The sequence below is a fragment of the Helianthus annuus genome, chromosome 11 (assembly GCF_002127325.2).
Source record: "Helianthus annuus cultivar XRQ/B chromosome 11, HanXRQr2.0-SUNRISE, whole genome shotgun sequence".
NCBI lineage: Eukaryota > Viridiplantae > Streptophyta > Magnoliopsida > Asterales > Asteraceae > Helianthus > Helianthus annuus.
The window spans coordinates 145600476-145609155 of record NC_035443.2 but is presented as its reverse complement, the minus strand read 5'-3'; the positions used below and the strand labels follow the sequence as shown (position 1 = coordinate 145609155).

General features: G+C 32.7%; 1 non-coding gene across 1 annotated transcript; it reads left to right on the top strand.

Annotated features, from left to right (window-relative positions):
* Window positions 1-8008: 8008 nt before the first annotated feature.
* Window positions 8009-8090, top strand: TRNAS-AGA. Its single transcript has one exon. It is a non-coding gene; the product is annotated as a tRNA-Ser (tRNA).
* The last annotated feature ends 590 nt before the right edge of the window (window positions 8091-8680 follow it).

Sequence of the window (8680 nt, the reverse complement as noted above, 5' to 3'; positions counted from 1 at the left end):
CACGATACTCCCCATCGGGCCCACCGGTGACACGTGGAAAATAGGGGTGTGACAAGTAATGATATCATTCAGCGAATCATTGATTCACCTATTTGCATATTGATTTAAATTAATTAAATGTGATAATATCGATTTGAATTCGGATATAATTGTGTGTCCTAAAATTTCGTAACTTTGCCTCTAAGTTTGCATAATATATTTCAATTAATTTTAAAATCGCAAACTAGGTTTGGATATATTTAAACACCTTAAATTTCGAAGTCCAAATCTTATCATGTTTTAGTTTTCATTTATCAGTTTACGGATTAAATTTACGGGTTTTAAAGTTTATGTTTTCTTGGATTAAAATTTGTGAGATCAATAATTTTCGAGAACTAACAATTATTCTCGAGAGCTCACATTATCGAGGACTAATAATCATTTATTGAGAACTCATCATTTGTAGAGAACTCATCATTTGTAGAGAACTCATAAAACTCGAGAACTTACAAATCTAGAGAACTCCAAAATTAGAAAACTCGAAATATCATAAAACTTGAGATCTCATAAGAAAACTAGAGAACTCATTTAGTAAACTGATTTCCATAAACAATTACTATTGAATAGCTTAACTTGAATGAACTTCTGATGTGTCACTTCTGGCCAAAGCTGATTTGATACATCTATTTATTGTTCAAGTATAATAAGAAGCTATGTTAATTATGCCTCACAAACGTGAATGTCTCATTTCTGGCCAAAGCTGATTTAATTCATTCATGTTTAGCATACTTAACAAGTGCATAACTAAGGTAATTGTCTCATTTCTGGCCAAAGCTGATTTGTCACAATTACTTTGCACACATGTTTAAATGATTACACTTCTGGACAAAGCTGAATTGTCTTCGTTTAAGTAGAATTTTAACTAAGTCTATTATTTTGATGTTAGTAATAGACATATCACAACTTCTTCATATAATGATCCTCACATTAATGATCCTTTATTAATCTTATGATCATTTTGTCTGCACTAATTTTTAAGTACCCATAACTTCACTCACTATAACTTTCTTCTGTAAATCAATATTTCATCCACTCTAATTCTTAAACCTAAAATGTTTTGCTTTATTTAAAGTTTCTATTAGAATTAGCTCTTAATTTAAATCCTTGATTATCTCTTAAGACACGATAATCCTATTGATCTCTTCTGATATAAGTACTAGAGAAGAAAACTAGAGCATGATGAATAGGATAAATCGAACATGATGTCTCTTATGATAATCAAGAACTCTCTAACATAATACTATCACTAAAGTTATTCCAGATTGAGTCTTTCCTAAGACTAATCAATTATATGTGAAATAATTACAAGAATTCCTAAGATGCATGCCTTCATTTAAAATTATAAACTATAAAGCTAAGTGGTATATGTGAATAAATAATAATGTACAATACCATGACCCATAAAGTTAAGGGCTTACACATGGAAATAAGTACATTTTTTCCAGTACATTACATACTAAGATTTTCACTTGTACAATTTGATGCCTTATAAATCAACTATAACACTCAAAAGTACCAAAGTATAATGAGTGTGTTGATAAGTAACATATGTACAAAGAAATAAATGTTTGAAGCTGGAAAATAAGTTGTTACTCACCTTACAATCACTTAAAACTTTAAAAGAGGATTGTTCTAAGGTCCATAGACAAATTGCAAGTAAAAATTCCAACTTTAAGGTTCTTCAAGGGAAAATCTCACTGCATAATTATGCCATTAGATTAGGCATAAGCAACGAGACTATCCATTATTCAGAAGAATAGTTGGATAAGTTAATTAGGTAGTCACTTACTAAAGATATTTAAGTCTACTAATTATAATATTCCAATTAACACATGATTAGTTGACTCTAGTTCCATACGTTTCCTTACCAGAACTCGACAAACAACTAACATGAGAATTAGTGACAAAATTAAATGTTAAGGCTATAAGAACCATAATAAGCAGTCTTCTAACAACGCTTTTCGATACCTTATATATTCTAAAGATTAATCAGAATATAGTATCATAATTAAACTATTTTATGAAGGTTGTGAGGTTTACATAGTCAACATAAAGTCACACTTGCCTCAAACTCTCATTTTATTTGTTCTAAATATCTAGATTGAAACATTACTAAGATAAAACTAGATGATACCTTACGCTTTCACAACTTTTGTCATCATGCAAATGAGAATTTGACAAAAGGAAAATGAGACTTATAAATTTCATCCATTATAACCAAAATTCATGAGAAATCATGACATGGTTAATGAGGATGATTATTCAACTAATCTCATTCTAAGTGATTTTAAATCATGACGTTAAAGCCCGAAATATTACTTGGATTCAGGAATTAGTATGGGTCCATCATAAGTCATTCATTGACATTCGTGGAACTTATTCCAAATGGAATATTCAGACATAATTCATTTATCATTTAAAAGACTATCAACTTGTATCTAAATTTTGTCGCACATAGCCCACGGTCTTAGAAGAAATCTATGCATATATATATATATATATAGGGTTGGGCTATATAGAAAACCCTAAATATTTAGTAAACCCGGGAAACTCAAAGCTCCCGACTTTTTTTTTTTTTGAAAAAAATAACAAATGTAATATACATGTTTTTAAGAGTTTTGGGCCAAAAAAATCAAAAAAGCGCTGAAGGGTTTTTTTTTTTTAAAAAAAAACAAATTTCAGCAACTTTCAGCATTTTTTGTCTAACACATGTTAGTCAACGAAGTTTTTGAAACTTGTTTATTTTTTTTAAAAAAAAGTACTCGGCGCTTTTTTGTTTTTTTTGGCCCAAAACTCTTAAAAACATGTATATTACATGTTATTTTTTCAAAAAAAAAAAAAAGTCGGGAGCTTTGAGTTTCCAGAGTTTCCTAAGAATATAAGGGTTTTCTGTCTAGCATTACCCTATATATATATATATATATATATATATATATATATATATATATATACGTAATAAGATTTCTATTAGATGTGTCCCTAAAGTTTCTTATGATATCTGGACATTAAAGAAACCAAATAAAGTCTAACGTATATGTGATAGGTTCCCACGTCGCTCGGTATCGTCAAGAATTCCTGACTATTGCATGGGAACAGGTTCAGCTTCGAAGTATTTTTGCCTTCCAATATTTTTCTATTGGAGCTTCCCTCATTCCTTTTATCGAGCATAATGATGCGAATCGGGCTTTAATGAGTTCTAATATGCAACGCACGTAGCTCATTGAAACTTCTCTTGTAGCATTCTAGAGATATTAAAGATCAGTGGGAGCATTAAGTGTCTTAATAATAACTTGCAATAGTTGCAAGAGGTGGGGGGGTGAAAATTTTACATTACCTAAATTTACACCTCTTGTACAAGACACTGCTCCATCTTGACACTGTTCTATCATAACTTGTCTCCTTAAAATATTATGCTACTCTTACAAAAGTTTCATTGTTCTTAACTGTGGGCACACTTAGATTTCTTACCTAGACTAACATAATCATCAACAAGAGAAACTACAACGACTAACGCCATTAACTTGTTTCTCTATTAGAATTTGTTGGTCGTTACATATTGACCCTAAGCATGCCGAGTTCCTAAAGATTTCTAAGGTCAGTGGGAGTAGTCAAAGTCCTTATCATGACTTGCAAGGAATACAAGAGGCGGGGGAAAGAGTGTCATTAAATTTTCACTCCGAATTTAACTCCGATTACACCTCTTGTACACCATACTGCACCAACTCTTATGAACTTAGAATCCTGAAAATGATAGCAACCTAACCAAGAGCTAATCCATAAAACTGAAACTTCTAATAAACCCAATAATCAACTCAGGAGGTCATCTAGGTTTAAAAGCCTACTAACTTTGATGATACATAACCTCCCTAACTGAAGTTGAAATGGATTTTGGAAAAGTTTACTGATCCTATCTTTTCAAATTAAGCCAGTAATGTCAATCAATCATCTGAATGGAATAAAACAGTTTTCTAGTAAAACTGATTTTACGTGTTCGTATAACGTTTAGGATTTGATTGAATTACCTAAGAGTGTTCATAACTAAACCAAATCCTGAAATAAGCATTGAGACACGAAGAGGCATGATTGATTATCAAAGGTTATACTTAGGAAGAGATAAATTATCAAAGATTTCTTCGAGGATCATCACTGTTCTAGTAGCTTATAATAGTTTTGAGCTGCATTAGATGAACATTAAAAACAATTTCCCTTAACAATTGGATGACACATTTACATGTTCATAAAGCAACCTGAAAGTTCTAAACTTAAGGTTAAAGAGCAGTTTGTCTATAAGCCAATAAAATCCATGTATGGGTTAATGCAAACATCATAATGTGATGAAATCTTAACGTAATTATTTTCATCAACAACCAAGTGGATTAATGTACCTACCTCAATATGAGTAGGAGCAACTAAATTAAACTTGTCTATATAGATGATATTCTTTTGACAGGTATATGTTACATAAGTCAAAGCATTGTTAACACAAACTTTGATATAATAGATCTCAGTGATATCTCTTACGTGATACATATCATAACATACTGAGGTAGATCCAATGGGACATTAGTTCCGGTCCATAAGTTTAACATTAAATGGGTCCTTACATATGTAACAAACAATACTGCTCTCCTTTAGAGGATAATAGGATAAATGAGACCTTTTCTTTACGCTTCATTAATTAGAAGCCTTATTTAAGTTTAAGTCTATACTCGTTTAGATATTACTCACATTGCAACACACTAGATATGTCTAGATTAATGTGAAGCATCTAATGGAGTATTACAATATATTTAAAAGAAACGAGAGGCTACAATTTAAAGAAGAAGTGAGAATTAAAACCGGTTTATTACTTTAACTTTGTGATATTCAAAGAGGACAAAATGTAATTTCGGGTATATCCTTATGTCAGCAGACAAAACCTATCTCATGGAGGAGTCATAATAAACTGATAATAACAACCTAATTTATAACGACATAATATAGTCATTAAATGTTGTTGGAAATTTATCAGTGGACTCATAAGTTTATTAACTCCATATAATTAATGTTTTGAAGACTTAGTGTGATAATGTCAGCTACCATGACTCCTTGAACAGTAACAGTTCAAGAGGTGCTGCATTAAGTTTCGATACGCAACTAATTATTCGTTTATGAAAGAATTGAGGAAACTAAGTTTTGTATCGAATACATTCATGATATGCTTAAGGATCCTATAACTAAAGGGCTATTACCCATAAGTCTTATTAAGAGAGCTCATAGACGGGTATTAATTGATGGTCGTGCGCAACTGCATATCGTACTATGACTGACTAAGTATTAGTTAACTTTTCTCATCAGTTTGATTTTGTATGTATCTAAGAATATGTCAAGCCTGCATAATGGCATATAGACAAATAAAGTTACAAATCAAACAAAGGGCTTATGCGTATTTTGATCATAACGATTAGGTTTTAAATTAAGGCTATAGTATGACTAATGGGGGTCCTGAGTCGCATGATGATTCAACGGCTGTATTTCTCTGCTATAGTTCTTGTTTAAGGCTAAAATGAGTGTTAACTCCTGATCAGGCTTATCTAATACTCATAATCAATGATTACACTACCAAGTGGGAGAATGTAAGAATAAATAAATAATAGATTTATTTATATATGGCCAATTGGCCATTATAATCATTTATATAATAATAGATCAAAATATATAACAACCTATTAAATAATTAGTTGGTAATTGTTGATGGGCCTTATTACCATTATTAACTAATTAGGGTTTCCTATTGGGTGCATATATAAGGAGATAATTAGAGGGTTAAAGGGCGAGACTCTAATCACAATAACATCATTATGAAATCGCCCCTCTCTCCTCAACCAATTCCCCTTTATCGGTTTCTTCATCACCATCATTAAATTGCACCCTAAGGAGGAACTCGACCAATCTGACGAACATGACGTCTACTTCATTCTCTGATTCGGTTACTGGCTAAACAGGTACACATGTTTTATTATTAATGATTGAATTTATTTAATTAGGGTTTATGTTTTACCCATGTTCTTATGATATAATCAACACTTCCCACGAGTGCCTAGAATATTTTTGCGGCACGGTTTGCAAAATATACGCTCCTGAGTTCTTATGTAGACCGACAAGTCACGATATGGCACTTTTATACGAAGCTCATGAGAAAGAACATCACCTTCCAGGTATGTTCGGTAGCCTTGATTGCACCCATTTCGTTTGGCGATTTTGTCCCACAGAGTATCGAGGCCAATGCGAGGAGATCACCGATACCCAACTGTTATGCTCGAAGTGGTTGCATCTCAAGATTTATGGCTTTGGCATGCTTTTTGCGGTCCACCAGTTTCACAAAACGATATCACTGTGCTACAACAATCTCCGTTATTTTTAACGGAACGAAATGGAACCGCGCCAAAATGTCCATTTTACGTTAACAACCATTTATACAAACGTGGTTATTTGCTCGTGGATGGAATCTACCCTCCGTGATCCGTGTTTGTGAAGTCGATCCCATACCCTCATGAAGTAGACGAAAAGAAATTCAAGAGGCAACATGAGGCGGCAAGAAAAGACGTCGAATGGGCTTTTGGCGTTTTGAAGGCGAAATGGGGTGTATTGAGTCGGCCGATGCGAGCAAGAACTGTTAGAAAAATTAGGAGTGGTGTTACACAACATGATTTTGAAAGACGACGGAAACACGATAGCACCGGTGCACATTCGAGATCCTCCGGTCGAGCCCGCTCTAGACGATACGGTGTTGGACGAGTTGATGGATGAAGACATGCATTGGAGACTAAAACACGATCTCATGAATCATCTCGCAAGTCAAGATTTACCCCACCTTTTGATCGATTCCGACGAAGACTAGTTTAATTTATTTCAAGTTAATGTAATTTTATTGTTTTTTAATTTAATGTAATTTTAATGTTTTTAATTTAATGTAATGTTATTGTTAATTTATTCTACATTTATTAAGTTAAATATTAAATATACTAGTTTACAAAAAATAGAAAATAAAAAAAAATTACCACTTCAGCAAGTGTCTAACCATTGCCAACACTTTTCACCATAGTTTAAACACTTTTCACTGAATAACGTGGCACACTCTCATTGGTTGATTTTTGAGTTTATCACTCTCAAGTGATTAACCACTCCTTATACCCTAGGTACTTGAGGAGAGTTGGAGAGGGAAGTTGATATGAACAAATTTGATTGGCTCCGGTGACAGTTTACCACTCACCTAGAGGGGAGCACCTCTCTCACACCCTTACCAAATCATTAAAATCTTGTTTAATTTGAAAGTAAAATGACAGAAAATCAGAATCATAATCAGTTTATCAAACACTAGAAACTAACTATTGCAACTTTCAATCACAATAATCAAGTTCAAACACCCCATAAATCTTCATTATCTAATTTTTCAACAAATAATAATTGCAGTGAAATAATGCACATCCAAACACCCCCTAATCATCTTATTGTTATTGTCACAATAACCACTACGAATGTGATTGGTACAATTACCGTACCGAAAAACTGTGAAACCGAAAAAGAGTGAAACTATAAACCGAATACCGTACCAATTTTGCTGGTACGATGACGTTATCACAAAAAATATACCGATACAGAGTTTGTTAAAAACAAATACCGGTACCGAAACTGTTTTTGTTTCATCAGTACAGAGTTCCGACATTCGACAATAAAATCTCATCCCTAGTAATCACAATCAAGAAACGTATAACGTAGCTTCCCTTCATCCTCCTCATATAAACCCTAAATCTTCTATGCCCTCCACCAAATCATAATTAGTAATCCATATTTGTGGCAATTGGAACATTATGAAACTCGAATACTTTTAATCGAAGGAGATTTGCAGATTAAAATAACATGAATGTTTTTAGAACCCGAATGAACTCTAATCATATGTATGGGTCACTGACGAAAGATCAAACATCAAGTGATCGTGCCGGAGTGGTTATCGGGCATGACTAGAAATCATGTGGGCTCTGCCCGCGCAGGTTCGAATCCTGCCGACCACGAATTGCTTTTTTTGACAAGTCTAACATATCATCAAATTTACCACTTTTAATAAAAAAAAAAGACGCTCAACATTTATTTATTTTTGGCTTGCGGATTCTTTTAAGCATTTGACATGTAGATGGATCTTTTTTTTTTTTTTTTTTTTGCTGCTTGTGTTCCTCAGTTCCTGTGGTAACATATTTGCTTGTAGAAGTGTGTTCGGTCAGATCGAGTTGGACTTACTTCAGCTAATGGTTTGACCATTAGTTAAAGATTTTCTAACATCAACTGTAACATAAAAGAATAAGCATTCAAACAAAAACATAATATACATAATTATTCATTTCTGTTATGTTAGTTAATGGTTCAGGTTAGTTGCTTTACTTGGAAATAGTCTATCAGTTCGGTTCGATTAATTCAGTTTTATAGAGATGTGAAACGAAATTGCCGTTACAAGGAATGTAAAATCGAGCAGTCAGTTTTTTCATTTCTTCGATTATTTTGGTTTTATAGCCAGTATTAAGAGACTTTACATACTCCTTTAGTCACCATATATATATTTTTTCATTATAATTTTAGTATATTACATGTTCTTCCATTATAATTTTTC